The following is a 19399-nucleotide window of genomic DNA, read 5'->3' on the forward strand; positions in this document are numbered from 1 at the left end:
AGTGAGGCTTTAAGGACTATATTTAATTTAGCAAATGAAATGAAATTAAAATTCATGTACACAGTTTTGTAAGTGAAGGTGTTAATTGTCAAATTAAAAAAAAAAAAGTAGCGATCCCACAAATAATGCAAACACAGGTTTTTCTGATAATCCATTTCATTTGCATGGTATTATTAAAAGAAAAAAAAAGAAAAAAATAGGTGGATGAAGCAAAGAAGGATATAGAAATTAAGTACTACCTTCTCATTTACTCTAGAGCTTTTAAATATAGGTGATCACTAAAAGGTGAAATGTCACTTGAGAAATGACGTTTAAAATTTAGAAACAAACGGCTGAATTTGAAAACAGCTACAGCTGTTTGAATAAACCTTTTTAACCAAACCAATTATGTCACCTTGAATTTTATAGTTTACAACATTTGCAGAGTGTTATAGTAAATATGCAAATGAGCACATGTAGAATCAAATTTTTGTCCCAGCATCCTAGAAAGCAGCTGCAGCTTCATTATGATTTAGCCTGTTGGCAGCGCATTGCTGCCATGGGGTGTCACTTATTTTTTTTATATATCATTTTGATGTTCCATTATGTCTAATTTTTGGAAGTGAACTACCCATAAACTTTGCTTAACTGCCAGTCAGTTTAGGCTATAGGGTCGATGCAAGGCCACTATTTACCTTCCTATCATCTGCCGTTTTATTAATATCAAATTCATCTTATAGTCCAGATTCAATAACTTATCTGAAAATTAAGAACATTTTACTTTTTGGTGCTTTAGTTATGAACTAGAAAACATATCCAACTAACCCAGCAATTTGGAGATCATTTTGAACTCATCATTCTTGGTCTAACATGTGCAACTCTATTTTTCAACTCACTACAACCCCCTATTTACTGAAAAGGAACTGTAACATTCCTGATTGCCAGATATACCATAAAATGTATGCCTTTTTAACTTGATTATATAGTTGATCTTTAGTTGCATTTGATTATGAGAATTTCTCATTCATAAAATATAGGCTATTTTGTCATGTGGAAGACCAAAGCACAAAAGTGGAATTTCTACTCCCAGGCTATTGGGGATCAGGTGCATTGCAGAGGTAAAACACCTCAAGGGATTGAGTGGGATGCTCTTTTTTTTTGTAAAAGAATAGATTTGAAATCATCTAATTAAATATTAGCAGCTGTCAAAATAGGATCAGTGAGTTATTTCATTCGATATTATTTTGGTCAGTAGTGAGGAATGATTGAGTGTATTTTATAATTACAAATTAATAAAAAAGGGGCTTTATTTTATTTGATTAACTCTAATGATCTAAGTTTTATTTAGTGGGGCTTTATTTTATTTAATTAACTCTAATGGTCTAAGTTTTATTCCATAGATCTATGTTTTTTGTTACTGTAGACTGAAATTTAATATAAAATAATGACATCTGAAAATCTGAAGAAATGCAAGTCTAAATAAATTAACACAAAGCTTTGGAGTAATTAAGCTTTTAGATTAATTCCAAATATATTTTGTGCACAGCAGTATACATGTACGTATCTACAGAAACTACATAGAGCAAGACAAGTAATCCAGATCTGGCTACAGCATCATCTCCAGTCCATTTATCAGGAGAGTGAAAGTCCAAGACTGTGTAATACTTCTCCCTTGATGCATGTTGTTGTTTTGTAAACATAGTGAGTTTTTAGTAATGTTGTGTTGGCATAACATCATAAGATTATCAAACAAATATAGCTGTAAAAAATAGAACATGAATGCAACAATGACAGAAAACAATGTTATAAATTATATTAACAACGGGGCAAGGTTTTTTGATATATGAAATACAACGAACAATGAGGCACTGATACTTTATTGTGTTTTACTTATCCATATATATTTCTTGACAATGCTTATATATAGAGATTCTAATTCATTTTTCAAATATTACACTTTTATAACTTGTGTTTAGTCAGAACTCTTTCCTCACTAAAAGACAAAACTTGGTATGGTGTTTTCTCCAAGAACCCTGGGCTCTTTGTTGTAAAAATGTTGTGTGTAGCCGCTGAGTGTTGTGTGTGTGTATATTTGGCTGAAAGTTGTATCAGGGGAGGCTGAGTGTGCCTGCGTGGTTGAGTGTTGTGTGTGATGGCTGAATTCTGGGCGTGGAGGAGTGCTGACTGTTGTGTGTTGTGTGCAGAGTTGAGTCTGAGTGCTGTGGGTGTGCAATGTCCCAGTGTTTGGGGGAACTTTTAGAAGATATTTTTTTTTTATTTGCCCCCCTCTTGCTGCGTACCTTGTTTCAGTAGGGAGGTGTTATCCCTGGTGGTCTAGTGGAGCTGTGGAGGGCATTCCTAGGTTGTCAAATGGAGACCTTTACCTAGTGGTCCAATGGGGATACATTTGGGAGTACCCTGCTAGAGCCAGACCCTAGATGGTCACCTATGCTACTTTATAAGTACTTTATAAGTAGGCTTTGATCCTCTGAGAAATAACAGAGTTTGCTAAAGTTCCTAATGTGTATAATTGTGTATTTGTATATACTGAATGTCTTCTTCTACTAGCTAGTCAAAGTGACCTTCTACTAAAACTAAACTTCTTAAACAGAGGTCCTTAAGGAAAGTTTTATTTTACCAGTGTGGACATGGCAACATATTATTTTACCTCATTTGGACTTTTGTAAAGCATTTTTCATAAATTGTGTGCTTAAAAGAGAATTTTAGTCTCAGATAAATGGTGTGATGATTACCTGATCTCCTGGTGTATCTTGTGTGATGCAAATAGCCATCATCAATGAGAAAAGTGCATATACTTATCCTATTCAATAATAATAAATAGAAAGATAATTTTAACAGAATTATTTAAACAGAAATATATACATAAAATAATGTTTTTTTCTGTTGGGCCCTAATTAACAGAAGCATGTGTTTATCTAAAAAAATACAACAATTAATTAGAGGTTGCCAACTGTTATCTGAACAATGGTAGCAAAATCACCTGCTCAGTTGCTAGAAGGTGCACTAAGAGCGATTTATCAAATTTGTTTTTAATTCCAAGCAGGTGTTATAACTGTCAAAGAAACCAAACTCGCTGGACTAGATTAATTTGATGTTGAGTAATAATTAGAAAAACCCTTCTTAAAGCATTGAAAGGCACAAGAAATCAGTATTCACAATCTTCTTCTTCAGTTTAGTTTTGCTCGTAATTTCTATTTGCAGAAATTTGTCAGGACTTATGAATAGACCACCTTTCATTAAAATAGAATCAAATATTATTTTCCATATGATCTGAGCAGTTTCGCATTTTTTGCATATTTCTACAAATTTAGGGAACACTAATTAGCAACACTAGGTTATCCCCCAGGGTTATTAAAGGAACACTATAGGGTCAGGAACACAAACATTTATTCCTTCCTATAGTGCAAAACACACCATTAAGATGTCTTGCACCTTTATGCCCCTTAAAAGCATGAAAAACTTATTTCCAGCGCCGTTGGGGGTCTGCCGGCTCTTGCCCCGCCCAGGGCCGGTGCAAGGATTTTTGCCGCCCTAGGCAAAAGTAAAGTTTGACGCCGCCCCCCCATGTGACATCACAATGCCCCACCCATATGATCTGCCATGTTAACTAACGCCAGTGCCGCCGTGTTTACATTAAAAGGCCTGCAGGGACAGGCTATAGACACCAGAACCACTACATTAAGCTGCGGTGGTTCTGGGGACTATAGTGTTTCTTTAATGTGAGGTAAATTAGAGATTAGTGACACGAATGATATACTAGATTGCCTATTTACAAGCAGATGAGGATGATGATGGGCTCTAGCTGCAGTCTGGCTCCACTGGTCTGGTGTAGAACTGGCTCTCTGTAAGTGGTCACAAAAATCAATGTTCTGGGAGAACGGGAAGCAGCTCAATTTTTTTGGGACCCTTTACACAGCTCAAGGTCTGGGTCCAATGAGTTTGTTCACAGGGGGTGGAATGTGTGGGGGATGTCCGGATATGTGTGTAAGGAATGCATTGTGTGAATCTGTGTTTGTATGTGTAAGGGCTGCAAGGTGTGTTTCTGTGTATGTATGGGATGCAGTGTGTGCGTCTGTAAGGGGTGCATTGAGTGTGTGTAAGGGGTGCATTGAGTGTGTGTAAGGAATGCATTGTGTGCTTCTCTGTGTGTGTAAGGGATGCATTGTGTGTAAGGGTGGCATTGCTTGTGTGTGTCTGTGTGTAATGCATTGTGTGTTTTTCTGTGTGCAAGGGGTGCATTGTCTTTGTGTGTAAGGGGTGCATTGTGTGTGTGTGTGTGTGTGTGTGTGTGTGATGGATGTCAATCTCTCCCCCCTCTGCCTCCCTTGTCACTCTCTTCTCCCCCCCTCCCTTGTCACTCTCTTCCCCCACTCCCTTGTCACTCTCTTCCCCCACTCCCTTGTCACTCTCTTCTCCCCTCCCCCTCCCCACTCTCATTCCCCCTCCCTCCCCTGTCACTCTCATCCCCTGTCAATTTCTTCTCCCCCCGTCAATTTCTTCTCCCCCCGTCAATTTCATCTCCCCCCGTCAATTTCATCTCCCCCCTGTCAATTTCGTCTCCCCTGTCAATTTCTTCTCCCCCTGTCAATTTCTTCTCCCCCTGTCAATTTCTTCTACCCCCTGTCAATTTCTTTTTCTCCCCCCCACCAATTTCTTCTTCTCCCCCCTACCAATTTCTTCTTCTCCCCCCTCCCCTACCAATTTCTTCTTTACCCCCTCCACTACTAATTTCTTCTTCTCCCCCCTCCCCTACCTCTTTTGTGGCCGAGCTCTGTACGATCCGTGGGTACAGGGAGCTTTTGTTTCCATTCAGTGTGCACTTCCTGTTAGTTCGGCCGGGTACAGGAGACAGATGCTCCCTGTACCCGTGGACCATACAGAACTCGGCCACGCTACAGTGAGTCAGCCCCTCTCCTCATGCTGTGTTCGGGCGGTGCGCCCTCATGGACACACCAGCCCGGGCAAAGCTGCAGCCACCTGAGGCTCTCTACAGAGCGCTCGAGCTGCTGCAGCATGAGGGGGGCCGGCACTCCTGGTGGCGCCCCTTACCAAGGGGCGCCCTAGGCGGCTGCCTAGACCGCCTAACAGGTAGCGCCGGCCCTGGTCCCGTCCCCTTTGTGACATCATCAGAATTGGCGATTTTTAGGCAATCCAATGCTTTCCCATGGGGAAACCATTGGATTGGCTAAAATCGACAAGGGGGCGGGGCCAAACACCGTTTTGGCCAATTAGCTCCTACTTATAGAGATGCATTGAATCAATGCATCTCTATGAGGTAAATTCAGCATCCCCATGCAGAGCGTGAAGACGCTGAATGGCACTGCTGCCTAATGTGCAGCACTGAGCCAGGACGCACCTCCAGTGGCCATATGCGGAGTGGCCACTTGGAGGTGTCCCTAGGGCAATCTAAACACTGCCTTTTCCCTGAAAAGGCAGTGTTTGCATGAAAATGTGTGAAGGCAATGATTATACTCACCAGAATGACTACATTAAGCTGTTATAGCCACTTTCTGCCCCTTATAGTTGGAGCTTGGAAGGGACCCTGTTTAATTAGTTTAATAGTTCACAGCCCAGTTTCCATGATGCTTTGTCATTCTAAAGCATTCTAAAGGCATGCAAAGCATCATGGGAGTTGTAGTTATACAATATCTGGGGATCTACATTTTGGGCACCCCTGCTCTAGGAAAACATAAAGTATGTGAAACACATTTATTAATTCATATAATAAAAGTGCTTTGTTTTTACACATTCTAGCATCCTTGCCTTATTTGTTTTATTGGAAGTTACTTCCGACAGTCTTCAGTCTACTTTCACATGATCTACTGGGAGACTTGAGACCTTTTCAGGCTTTCTGTTTTCCTCTGTTTGTGAGTGAAATATTTACTTCATGTTATTTTTGGTGTTGCCCTATGATATCATGCTATTGTATGCCATTTGTGTACTTCACAGAATTGGCTGTATCCCAATGCAGGCATACATTTAAAAAAAGACCATTAAACCAACACAATACAAAGGAAAACCTGTCAAATGTCTTTCTGTTTCCGCCCCTTTACTAGATTGCGTGTGGTAGATATACAGATCCCCTTGGTGTCTTTTTAACCATGGTAGATCTTGAACAATAATTTTCAACTTTTATATTACCACCTTTTTATGATTTAGATACCCTTATTTAGCTACTGGAAGTCCTGATCCTCCCTGTACCAATAAATATTCAGCCACTGGCAAGCAAGTACTATACCTGGGAGATGCCTATGATCTCTGCCAACAGTAATGTACCCAATACCACAAAACAAGCATGAAGCAGATAATAATTCCCTTAATTTAATGTCCTTTTTAAATTCTGGATATCATTGTTATTAGCTGCATTGTTCAATTTTGTTTCTTTCATTCATATTCATATTAACTTATTGGGAAATAATTGCCTGGAATGGATTAGTATGCACCTAATACTTGATTTGGGTGGTTAATGCACATTTTACTAATCCCTGTACCAAAGTCAGTGAATGAGTATTGGTATTCCTGTCTATATTTTTAGATAGAATGAATTCCTCTTCATATTTAGAATATTCTGTTCAATATATTCTGATTTCTACAGATGGTTAACTGATAGCTTAAGATTTATGCATGTCCTAAGAAAATTATAGCACATAAGGAGGATAAATTAAGTTCCCATTACCAATTTAATGTCACATATTCATCCGCTTATAAAAATGTGATTAATGGAATATACTGTCCACACAGGAAAAGTTGTGCCGAGCAACAACCAAATCCACAGAAGGGTTAATGCTGAGCAGCAATTATGCAAATTGAAACCTGGTAACTGCCTTTGGGGTCAAAGGCCACTTACATCAGATCTAGAGGAGGGGTATTTAGGCCCAGTTCTCATCCTGCTCAGTGCCCTGTTGTGGTTTCCCTTGTGGTTGTCTGAGAGTGTGTTATTGACTCTGGTTATTTGACTTTGACATTGATTTTGACTTCCCTGTTTTCTGGCATACCTGACTCCTGGCTTTTCCTTATCGTTGTGTCTCTTTCTGTTTCCTTTGACCTCGGCTAATCCTGACTATTCTTTGGTACGTTAGTCCAGCCATTCTAAGGTCCTGTATATGTTACCCATCAGTCCTCTGTGTTACACAATTCTAAAACCCCTTCAGTTACTTACCTGAATCCAACGCTGATGTCCCTTGGCGCAGAGTCAGGCTCCGCTCACACTCCTCCCCCGCTGACATCCGCCGGCGGGGAAGACCTATTGCGCATAGACCTTCCCAAAGGAAAGCATTGTTCAATGTTTTCCTATGGGAATTCCGGCGACACTGGAGGTCCACATGCATAGCGTGAGGATGTCCAGCATCATCAAAAAAGCCAGAAGTCCCTCTAGTGAGTGTCTGGTAGACAGCCACTAGAGGAGGACTTAGCCCTGCAAGGTAATTATGGCAGTTTATAAAAACTGTAATATTACCTTGTAGGGTTAAGGGTTATATGAGTTGGCACCCAGACCACTTCAATGGGCTGAAGTGGTCTGAGTGCCTACAGTGTCCCTTTAATTGTATTTAATAACCTAAACAAAAAAAAAATACTTGCTAGTATGCATAGTTTATAACAGGTAACACTCCAAGGTGGGTGTTAAAACTACTCCTCATACCTTATTGGTATACCAATAAGCAAGATAATCTACTGGTGGTAATTTATTTTGAGGTTTTGTTCCATTGTGGGACCTTATCCTCATTAGTTGGTATATAGTATCTATTTTGAGTTATTCCTTAATTATCCACACAGTCTGTTTTTGCATCAGGGCTGGGCATATTTTGTCCTGCACTTTAAGCTCCTTTTTTTCTGTTAAATTCACAGATTATTTTTTCACAGATAGTTTTATGCCATTTAAGTGAATATTGAAGTTTAATTTTTTTTTTTGTCTTCTCCCCTATCTGATCTGGCTTTTTTTCTTCTTGTATTTACTGTATAGTTTATCCAGTCAATTTTCTATTAATCTCTACTAATTTCACCTGTGATAGAATGGAAAAGAGGCAAGGGGTTCAGAAATGAGGGGCCAATTAGTGTCAAGAAGGCTGGAAGGCCAATTAAAGGCAGCATAAAATTCCTGTTTTAATGCAGAATTAATTCAGTAATATTTAGACTTGGAGATTTGTTTCAGACTGACCTGGTGTTCTACAGAATTCGAGAAAATACTGGAAAGTCTTAATGCCAAACATATTCGAGGTGTGTGTGGGGGGGCAATATTCTAAATTCCACGTATGGAACCTATGATTGATGGCTAGGCGGCAGTCACTAAATGTTGATTATATTCACAGATCAAGTAAGAAGTGAGCAATAGATAGCAAAACTAGAGACGCAGTAAAGCAATCAATAGTTATATATGATTTATTTAATAAATATATCATATGTAAGAATATATTTCATTCTATGCCTACTCCTGGTTTTCTCTCTATTGGCGACTTTTTCACTTGATCTGTAAGCTAAATCGCAGTTTACTAAATATAAATAAAGAAATCTCTCTCTCTCTCTCTTTATTTTTAGTACACTGCGATTTGGCTTACAGATCAAATTAAAAATTGTGTGTATATATTATATATATATATATATATATATATATAATTTTTTTTTTTTTTTTTGCAGCACACTTGTTGGCCCATGTTTGCACCTTTTCTTCTGTTCTTCGGATTTGGTTCTTGAATTGACATTTGGGTGATCATAACCGATATCTGACTGAATATCAGGTGTATTGAACAAATGATTTGGCAGAATCAAAATGCCTCGCCTTGCACAAATCTAGCAATATTTCATCCTATTATCTAGTTGCAAATAGTGGAAGCGTGACTTAAAAAAATGACATATTTAATATAACAATTAAAATGAAAGATCTGTATTAACAACACAGCAACTGTTACTGTACATTTTTATATGAAACAGTTATTTTTTTTTTTTACTGTACTACCATTTAATAATTTTATTTAGAAAACTAAAGTGCAGATCATGTTAATTTGTATTTTTTTCAGTATGCAATTGTCTTCTCTGCGGTACTCTATAGGGTCTGGCAGCAGTAGACAGAGGCGTGTCTTGCTGTGATTGATGCAGTGAGCTGTAGCAAGCTAGCAGATTCCCATCTGGATTAGATTTTAGGAGCAGTAAGATTTTGAGTGGGAGGTCAATAAAGCATCAATTGAACGTCCCCTCTTTTAACACCCCAGCCATCTACACTTTTATGCATATTACACAGATATGCACGCCTTCATCCTTAATTGATGCTTGCTTTGGACAGATGCTACAGGGTCTGGGACCAAAACAGCTGCTAAGTTTATGGAGAAGAAAGGGAACAGAATGGTACAGCAGGTATATTTACTTTACTTCTACGTTAAATAACTTGTAAAATATCCCAAGCATATTTCTAGTAAAAAAGATTTTTAATAAATAGATCTGCGGCAAGCAATATATATATATATATATTGCCATTCTGTAGGTAGGAGCAAAGAAAAAAAAATAGCAAAGTGCCTTTCTGCTGTGCTTGATGAGTCTAGCTGAGTTGTTCTTCTAACCAGCAGGTTTACAAAGTATTTTTGCATTTCTCTTCTTTGTTTCCATGCCCCGAGGAAAAAGACACTGCTTGGCTCATTTAACTACTGTAGAACAGGCATCCTTTGCATATGCAATGCTGTTGGCAGGAGCAATAGAACACATGAAAACAAAACTAAAACAAAGGCAATTTGTCAGCAAGGAGTAAACTGGATACTGGAACATAAAGACGTACTGGACTAAATAACAGAGCAAAGCAAAAAGCATTTAAATTGTGGAAAAAAAAACATTTTCAACTTTTGATATTTTCAAAGATAAACAAGAGTTATGTGATGTATTGTCTTTTCTAAATGTAAATGTAATATGTTTTTTTTTTACATATCTAAAAAAATTAAAATATTTGAATTCACCTTATTGAATTTTGTTTTAAACTTGCCATATTAAGCACTGAATATATATTTTGTCAAATCATATTTGTTTTTCCATGTTTGGTTTGTTTGGGTCCTCAAAAGAAAAGCAATAAGCTATATTTAATACACTGCCACGTAATGCATATTTCAGAGTTGAAGTATGGTTTTCATTACATTTCTGTCCAAAAACATTTAGCAAACTCTGACTGTCTGCCATGCTCTCTCTTCCTCTCTCTTGCCAACAATTGCTTGTTGAGAGCTTCTATCCTACACAGCATCTTTGCAATCCTAATGACTAAAATATTAGAATAGCAACACCACTGAGGAATGGCTTTCATCTGTAATATACACATTCGCAACATTACAAATTAATAATATGAAAGCATACAAAACCTCTGTGCTCTTAATTAAATATTAGTTGTAATTATCACTAAGTGAGAATTGTTTGAATATTAATTTGGGTCTCCTGAAACTGCAACCATTGTTAATGAGAAACTGCAGGGGTTCAGTAGCATCTGTTCAATAAGGAAAGGTAGCCTAAATGCAAACCTAAATTAAACATGTGGGTCACATTATTTTCATTATTATTCTTTAACATTTGTACTGAAAAATCTAGTGTATAAAAATAAAACAAGTTTAGTCTTTACTTTCTCAATCACATGTGCACCAGATGTGTGCTTATTCTCTTGGCCATTGCATTACCAGTAGAAGTGTTTAAATGATGTAAAAATAGAAAATTTCATTTTTCATTGCATTTGTTCACCCTTTACAGATTTATTTTTGAGCAGGGCTAAAATGTGTAAAAAAATAAATAAATGGGTATCAGAAATGAAATACAATGTTTGTTGTATACAATATGGGTGACAAAATAGATGAACATAGTCAATGTGTAGAACTTTGTGGACATTAAATGAATATATCATCCCAAAATGCAAAATAATGTCCATAATTAGGGATAACATGTAAATACTGTAAGCAAACACGCCAACTTACGCCAATATATTGGGCTTTTTAGGCTGCCATTGCAGCCAGCATACAATCTATGTAATCTACTCTATGTAGTTTGATAATGGAGGTGATTGACATTTACAATTCCTCTGGCAGAGATATTTGTTTCACAAGTGAAATCTAATGCTAGAGCAGAGGGAAAAGCAATCAGAGATTTATGGCAAGATTTGATTTTATAGTTCTTTGCTTTGCATTACTTTGCTTTAACACTTGCATTCACAACGTTGGAATGGAAAAAGCTAACACATGAGGCATATTATTTATGCACTTGTAAATGACAAAACAATTATTTTTGGTGATATTTATTATTCTGATTTCGTTTTTTAAGACATAGATTAAATAACCTAAATTTAAGATTAAGAAATATTAAACAGTCTATTATTTAGTTTAATTTAACAATATTTTTCTTCAAACATGTGCAAATAGGTTATGACAATAAAGTGCTTCATAAAAGTAAACAATTTGATACAATAGTAATGTCCATTTGTCACTGCCATTTGACCAGCATGATCCTGCTCAATTTCATTGCGCAAAATATAGATATTGGAGTAAAAGGTCAATCCGATACAGGAAAATAAATGTGGTTAAGGGGCAGGAACAAGTTGTAGGTTTGTGGAGCTTGACATGTCACCGACAGGCACAGTGCTTCAGGCTTCACTCTGCATTTCTGCAGGTAATCTTAGCAATGGCTTTTTGGTTTGTAAGCACCAGTGACCAAAAACCAAACATGGACTGTACAGTTCCTACCTTGTGGGTCTGTGCCAGTTCTTATTTAGCCATTAAAAGTGCATCTAAATATATTAAATCATTTGAAAAGCTTATCCAAAATTATTAAATGGAGGCCTACTTTTGTAGATACATTTGCATTAGCAATAAAAACGTATTACAGTGTTCTACTGCTAATTGATATTCAGCACACCATTACTACCTTTTTAAGGTACGTTTACTATCTTCTTTACCTTTTTACCTCTTTCAAGATTCACACAGTGCCATCGCCCACTCCACCTCCGGTGATGTCCTGCAGACAGTCTCCTGTTTGTCTTCTTGTCCAATCCAATGCTTCTCATAGAGAAGCATTGGGGACAAGAAGCACATGCGCAGCTAGCACCTTGCTCATCCAATAACATGCTTCTCATATGGAAGCATTAATTCAATACTTCTATATGATTAGCATTAGAGAACATTTAACATCCTCATGCAATGTGTGAGAACGTTGATCATAACATAAGAGCCTGACTAATTTATAGCAGCAGAATCTCTCTAGTGGTTGCTAGGAAGAAATCACTAGAGGCGTGTTTGGCTCTGCAATAAAAATATTGCCATATCTACAAAACAAAATATACGATAGTGTGAGCACTCCTATTAGTAAGGTAGAATGCAATGATATTTATTTTATATCTTGTGTAATATATATATATATATATATATATATATATATATATATATATATATATATATATATATATATATATAGTATCCATAATAACTGGGTGTCTAGGCAGGTCTGGATGAAGAAAAGTCTTTATCCGAATATATTTGAATATTTCCAAATAGACCATATTTATCTTGCAAGTTGGAGAAAGAATTTATTGATCCGATATTGTTTTTAATTCGGAAGATTGCCAGTGGGAGATGTCCAAATTTTCTATATACAAAGATAAAGATGAGACAGGACTAGCTCTAGTGATAAAATTTAGGGTTTGTCTGTTTTCAAACCTCTTTCTAAATTTAAAGAGCCAACCCATCATTCTGGTCAGTATTTGATTTGAGGTTTTTAGTTGACTAAAATGTTTGTAATCTAACCAGAGAAAAAAGTAAGGATCTATCCCTCCACATTTATTCCTTTCTAAATAGTACCATCCCAAGTCTTTATCTATTTTAATATTTAACATAAATAAATGGGAAAGCATACAAGTTTCATGATTTTTTGTAAATCTGGATATCCCATTCCTCCTGAGTCTATCTTCCTTTTAAGTATAGGCCCAGGGACTCTTGGCTTCCTAGCTCCCCAGACATATGTGGATACAATTTCAATTTTATTTTATTATATTGAATGGTACTCTAAAAGATACAATGTCTTTGGGACCAAGTATGTTTTAAGTATATTTATTCATCCGAGCCAAGAAATGTAAAGGCCCTTCCATCTACTTAAAAACATACATACATAAGGTGGAGCTTCTTGTACAAGTTGTTCAATATGTATCTGTAATAATATAAATACAAAACACAAATAGTGCAATATTGCAGTAATAGAAATGATCTATAAAGAGACGTATATAATGTCACTCACAAGTCAGGAGTCATAAACCACATATGACTCGGATGGTAAGCGCTTGTGGACTCTTTAAGGATGTCCAATCCTTTCTTGTGGTGACTTTGCTGGAAACCTGGTTCCTTTTGCTTTTTGAAGTGGTGATGGTTGTTCAATATCCCCAGTATTTGGTATGTGTATATAGGATGCCACAGCAAAGTTTTCAAAAACAATTTGCTTTTATTGGTGATCCACAATAAATATACACTAAAAATGCAATGTTAAAAAACTTAATGCAAGTAAAATAAATATAAATACCGGATACAAATGTCTCTGGATGACTAAATAGTCCAAATGAATGTCCAAAACGCGTTTCGCCCTTAAATGGGCTTCCTCAGTTGGCTGTATGTCTTCTCCTTGTCTTCTGTTCTTTAAATAAGTCACTGGCTTTTTAGTTCCGGGTTCCGGAATTTCCGTTTCCGGTATTTGCTCACTTCCGGGTTTCGACAGTGTGAACTGTTGGAACGCAAACGTGCGTTCCACCATCAAGCGTTTGTACTCTTCCGCTTCCGGTTTGCGTTCCAACCATATGGAATAGGATAGCTTTATTGGTTAGTGTAAAAACACACATCATGTCTTATAAAATCGCTTCAATATACATCCATATGTCTACCAGTAAGAGGTTGTCATTTATTCACAGACTGTGTGATTTACTTACTTATTACCATTTATTCTCAGACTGTGTGATTTATTTATTTATTCAATCAATACAAAAGATATAAAAAAACGAAACGAAAGCTCTGCTATTTGCAATATTTTAAAGAAACAGTGATATGTTTTATTTTTATTAATTAGCTCTCAGGAATTATATCAATTGTATTAATTGGATGTTAAAAAAATATAAGATGTTGAACACATACATATTATATTTGGTTCTGCCGTAGTAATGAACTTTAAAAGTGCATAAGTGAAAATAACATAGAAATGGAAGCATGCAAGGTGCATTAACTTGAAAAAACTTCAAAAACCAATTTTTGGGCATTTCACCAAAAAAAAAGGACATATGTGTCCTAAAGTGCAATACATTAAGTTTAAAAGTATATTGGTGGTTTCTATTTGGATAATTCTAAAATATAATGGATAAACTTAATAAAAGATATAAGACTGTATATATTCTGCCTATTAAAAGGGAGTCAGGAATGTTTCCTTAGAAGGTATATCCGAAAGAGGATTTAAGAAGGGGGAATTTAGTATAAATTGATTAAAATCATACAAAATATGGTATCAGTTTATAAAATGGCACAACTCGAAATCTTGGTTTAAACCGTGGGGGACCAATGTATTAAAATTAAATATACACTTCATCTCTTCCATTCCAATTTTTTTGGTGTAATTCCCTCCTCTCCAATCCTTTTTAACAAGCTTGATTGCACAAAAAAAGAGTCCCTCTGGATTCTGATCATGGGCTGATTTGTAATGCTTGGAGACACTGTGTGACTCCAATCCTTTTCTGATGTTCCTCACATGTTCTGCTATTCTTGTATGAAGACAGCGGATTGTTCTTCCTATGTATAGGAGATTACAGGGGCATTTAAGTAAATATATCACTCCCTTAGTGTGGCATGATAAGTGGTCCTTAATTTCAAATTTTTTGTTGGTGTAGGGTTCTAGATCTAGTATGTGCCTTTTTCTACTTTTTGTCCCTCTACATGCCAAACAGGTTCCGCAGCCAAAGAAGCCTTTACTTTGGTTTAGAAAACTATTAAAAGGGGTTATATTCCTTAAACTACTCTGTGTAAGAGTTCTCTTTAGATTGCACGCTCCCCGATAAATTATTTTCGGTTTTATTGGTAAAATTGCTTTCAGGATTGGGTCATCTTGTAAGATGTGCCAATATTTTGTTATAATTTTGTGTACTTTCCTGTTGTTACCATTGAAACTACAAATAAAAGGGATGTCATTTTTGTTCCATTTTTCCTTCTTATTCTGGTGGTAGGTAAGAAGATTCCCTCTGGGGATAGAGAGGACTTCTTCCAAGACGGACTGTAGCTTTCCTTCTTCATATCCCTTCTCCAAAAAATTGGTCTTTATTCGGTTTGCTTGATTGAGGTAGTCTTGATCATCTGAACAGTTCCGTCTAATGCGCAGAAATTGTCCTCTGGGGGCATTGTTCAGCCACGGTTTGTGGTGGCAGCTCTCTTTCTTAATATACCCATTGGCATCCACCTCCTTAAAGTGATTTCTAGTGCCAATGCGTGATTCTTTAACATAGATTTCTAAATCAAGGAAATTAATTTTTGTGCGGATAAAACAATATTCCATTCGTTGCTGTTAAGGTAGTTTAAAAAAAGGTCCAAATCTTGCTCTGTCCCTGTCCAAATAAAAAATATGTCATCGATAAAGCGGCGGTGGGACACCAAGTTCGCTCCCCATGGGTGTCCCTGAAAAACACACAATTCTTCCCAGTATGCCATAAACAGATTATGTAATATCTTTAGAACTTCGATAAAAGAAGATTCAGGAGATGATAATGTTAGGAGAACATCATCTGCAGAAAGGGAGACCAAATGGTCTTGTCTACCAATAGTGATGTCCCGAACAGTTCGCCGGGAAATGTTCGCCGGTGAACATAGCGTGTTCGCAGCGAACGCGGCGGGCGAACATATGCGATGTTCGGTCCACACCCTATTCGTCATGGAGGTAAGAGGGTCTGGGAGGGAGGGTCTGCTGCTGATTGGCTGGAATGTGTCTGCTGACTGTGAGGTACAGGGTCAAAGTTTACTCAATGATGATGAATAGGGGGCAGACCGAACATCGCATATGTTCGCCCGCTGCGTTCGCCACGAACACACTATGTTCGCTGGCGAACAGTTCCCGGCGAACTGTTCGGGACATCACTATCTACCAACCATAATTCCTTTAATTGACAATGTCTTTATCAGAAGCCTCCAATGTTTCTACTGTAAGGACATAAAGAAGGGGGGCCAACGGGCAGCCCTGACAGGTACCATTTCAAATCTTCAAGTTCATAGAAGTAAAACATGGACCAGTAATCCTTGCACTAGGAAGTGTGTATAGCACCATAGTCTGCTCAGTAAACGGTCCTGTGAGTCCAAACATATGAAGAGTCTGAGCCGAGAATCTCCAATTTACTCTATCAAATGCATTTTCGGTGTCAAAGGCCATAATGATAGATGGAGTTTTCTTAAGGTGAATCTAGTCTATAATATCAATGACTCTGCGGGTGTTGTCTTCCCTTTGGACCTTTGGATTTAGACACAGATGGGATAAGAAATGATCAGTTTAGTAGGGAATCCCCATTTATATAGAATATTCTTTTCCCTTAAGCATTTGGTAATATCTAGAATTTATCTTCTAATTTCTCTGGTTGTAGGTGACAGATCCGCAAAAGTAGAAATTGATGCAAATGTATCTTCTTATGGAGTAGGTCTGTTTTTTTTTTTAAATTGAGCAGTTTCATGTACCATTATGGATTGGATTTGAGAGATTTCGTCCTTCATTTATGCTTGGTTCTTTTCCAGATCTCTTTTAATCTTACCATGTAAGTTGTCCAATGCTAGATTTAAATTGATATTTGTTATTATGTTTGAAGAATCTAGAACACTTGAATTTAGAGTTTGATCAAGTGAAGATCTAGAGGATGAGCCTTAAATATTTAGCTGTGATTTTGGAGATTAAAAAGAGCTGTTAGCTTTAGATTTATCAGTAGTGATGTACCGAACTGTCCGCCGGCGAACAGTTCCCGGCGAAATTAGCGTGTTCGCGTTTGCCGCGGCAGGCGGACACATGCGCGGTTCGATCCGCCCCCTATTCGTCATCATTGGGCAAACTTTGACCCTGTGCCTCTCGGTCAGCAGACACATTCCAGCCAATCAGCAGCACTCCCTCCCTTCCACACCCTCCAACCTCCCTCCCAGCATCCATTTTCGATTCATTCGGAAGATGCATGCTTAGTGAGAGGAGGGAAAGTTTAGCTGCTGCTGATTAGATAGTGAAATTGATAGCTAGGCTAGGGTATTCAGTGTCCACTACAATCCTGAAGGACTCATCTGATCTCTGCTGTAAGGACAGCACCCCAAAAAGCCCTTTTTAGGTAATGTAATGTAATTGCAGGTGGGTTAAGCTTTACATTTAAAATAAATATTTTTTTTTCACTGTAATAGAAGAGCAGTTGCCTGCCTGCCAGCTTCTGTGTGAGGTTCACATTGGATACTGTGCCCACTAGCCCAGTGTCACCACTCATATCTGTTTTAACAATTGGTTAAGCTTTAGATTTAAAATAAATAATTTGTTTTCACTGTAATAGAAGAGCAGTTGCCTGCCTGCCAGCTTCTGTGTCAGGTTGGATGCCTTGCCCATTTGCACAGACAGTGCCACCACTCATATCTGTTTTAACAATAGCTTAAGCTGCCAGCTTCTGTGTGAGGTTCACATTGGATACTGTGCCCACTTGCCCAGTGCCACCACTCATATCTGTTTTAACAATAGCTTAAGCTTTAGATTTTAAAGAAATCATTTTTTTTCACTGTAATAGAAGATCAGTTAGTTGTCTGCAAGCGTCTGGGTGTCAGGCCTACTTCAGCGTGTGCTCTGCAGACCTGTGCCAGCGTGCTTTGACAGTTGCCACTCATATCTTGTGTCTCTATAGCGTGCTTTTACAACCAAAATTTAGTTTCCACTGTAATAGAAGAGCAGTTGCCTGCCTGCCAGCTTCTGTGTGAGGTTCACATTGGATACTGTGCCCACTTGCCCAGTGCCACCACTCATATCTGTTTTAACAATAGCTTAAGCTTTAGATTTTAAAGAAATCATTTTTTTTCACTGTAATAGAAGATCAGTTAGTTGTCTGCAAGCGTCTGGGTGTCAGGCCTACTTCAGCGTGTGCTCTGCAGACCTGTGCCAGCGTGCTTTGACAGTTGCCAATCATATTTGGTGTCTCTATAGCGTGCTTTTAAAACCAAAATTTGTTTTTCACTGTTATAGATTGAATAGCAGTTACTTGTCTTCAAGCGGCTCTGTCAGTCCTTCCTTCAGCGTGTGCTCTGCAGAACTGTTCCAGTGCACATTGCCAATCATATCTGGTCTCACAGTAGCTTGCACGCATAGTACCACTAATCCCAAAAAAAATGACAGGCAGAGGCAGGCCACCCCGCAGGGGCCGTCGTGGTCATGGTGCTGTGATTCCCTTGTGCCCTAGAATAATGCCCAGTTTTCAGAAGCCACGTACCCTGAACTTGAAAAGTTCTGAGGACTTAGTTGACTGGCTAACACAGGACACCCAATCTTGTACAGCCTCCGCTCGGAACCTTGACGCACCATCCTCCTCCAGCTTAGCTTCAGGCACCTCTCAAGATACCACTCACCCGCCTGCCGCCACCACCAAAACTAGCACCACAGCCGCTTTACTTGGTATGTCAGAGGAGTTATTCACACACCCGTTTGAAGAAATGAGTGATGCGCAACCATTATTGCTAGAGGATGTAGATAACAGGGATATGTCTCAGGCAGGCAGCATTAAACACATGGAGGTACGGTGTGATGATGATGATGTTGTACCCCCTGCTGCTTCCTTTTCTGAGTTGTCAGATACAAGCGAAGCGGTTGATGATGACGATGCGTCCATGGATGTCACGTGGGTGCCCGCTCGGCAAGAAGAAGAACAGGGCGAAAGTTCAGATGGAGAGACAGAGAGGAGGAGGAGACGAGTTGGAAGCAGGGGGGGGTCGTCGCAAGGAGCTAGTGGCACAGTCAGACAGCATGCATCGGCACCCGGGGTCAGCCCGACAGCACGCCAATTAACGCATGCTGTGTCCACCACCAGAATGCCTTCATTGCAGAGCTCAGCAGTGTGGCATTTTTTTTGTGTGTCTGCCTCTGACAACAGCGATGCCATTTGCAACCTGTGCCAAAGGAAACTGAGTCGTGGGAGGTCCAACACCCACCTAGGTACAACTGCTTTGCGTAGGCACATGATCTCACATCACAAATGCCTATGGGATCAACACATGAGTACAAGCAGCACGCCTACTCTAAGCCGCCATCCTCCTCCTGGTCCAGCATCTTCAGCCACGTCAACCATTGCTGTCCTTCTTGCCCCCTCTCAACCATCCGCCACTCCGTCTCCCACCTTGAGCAGTTCCCGCTCATCTGCCCACAGTCATGTGTCTGTCAAGGACATGTTTGA

The 19399-nt window shown here is 38.5% G+C and overlaps 1 protein-coding gene across 1 annotated transcript in view; it reads left to right on the top strand.

Annotated features, from left to right (window-relative positions):
- The window catches only part of RBFOX1 (RNA binding fox-1 homolog 1), a 1085723-nt gene that overhangs the window by 475028 nt on the left and 591296 nt on the right, over positions 1–19399 (top strand). The gene's annotated exons all lie outside the window — the stretch shown is intronic.

This window comes from Pelobates fuscus, chromosome 8 (genome assembly GCF_036172605.1).
Source record: "Pelobates fuscus isolate aPelFus1 chromosome 8, aPelFus1.pri, whole genome shotgun sequence".
Lineage (NCBI taxonomy): Eukaryota > Metazoa > Chordata > Amphibia > Anura > Pelobatidae > Pelobates > Pelobates fuscus.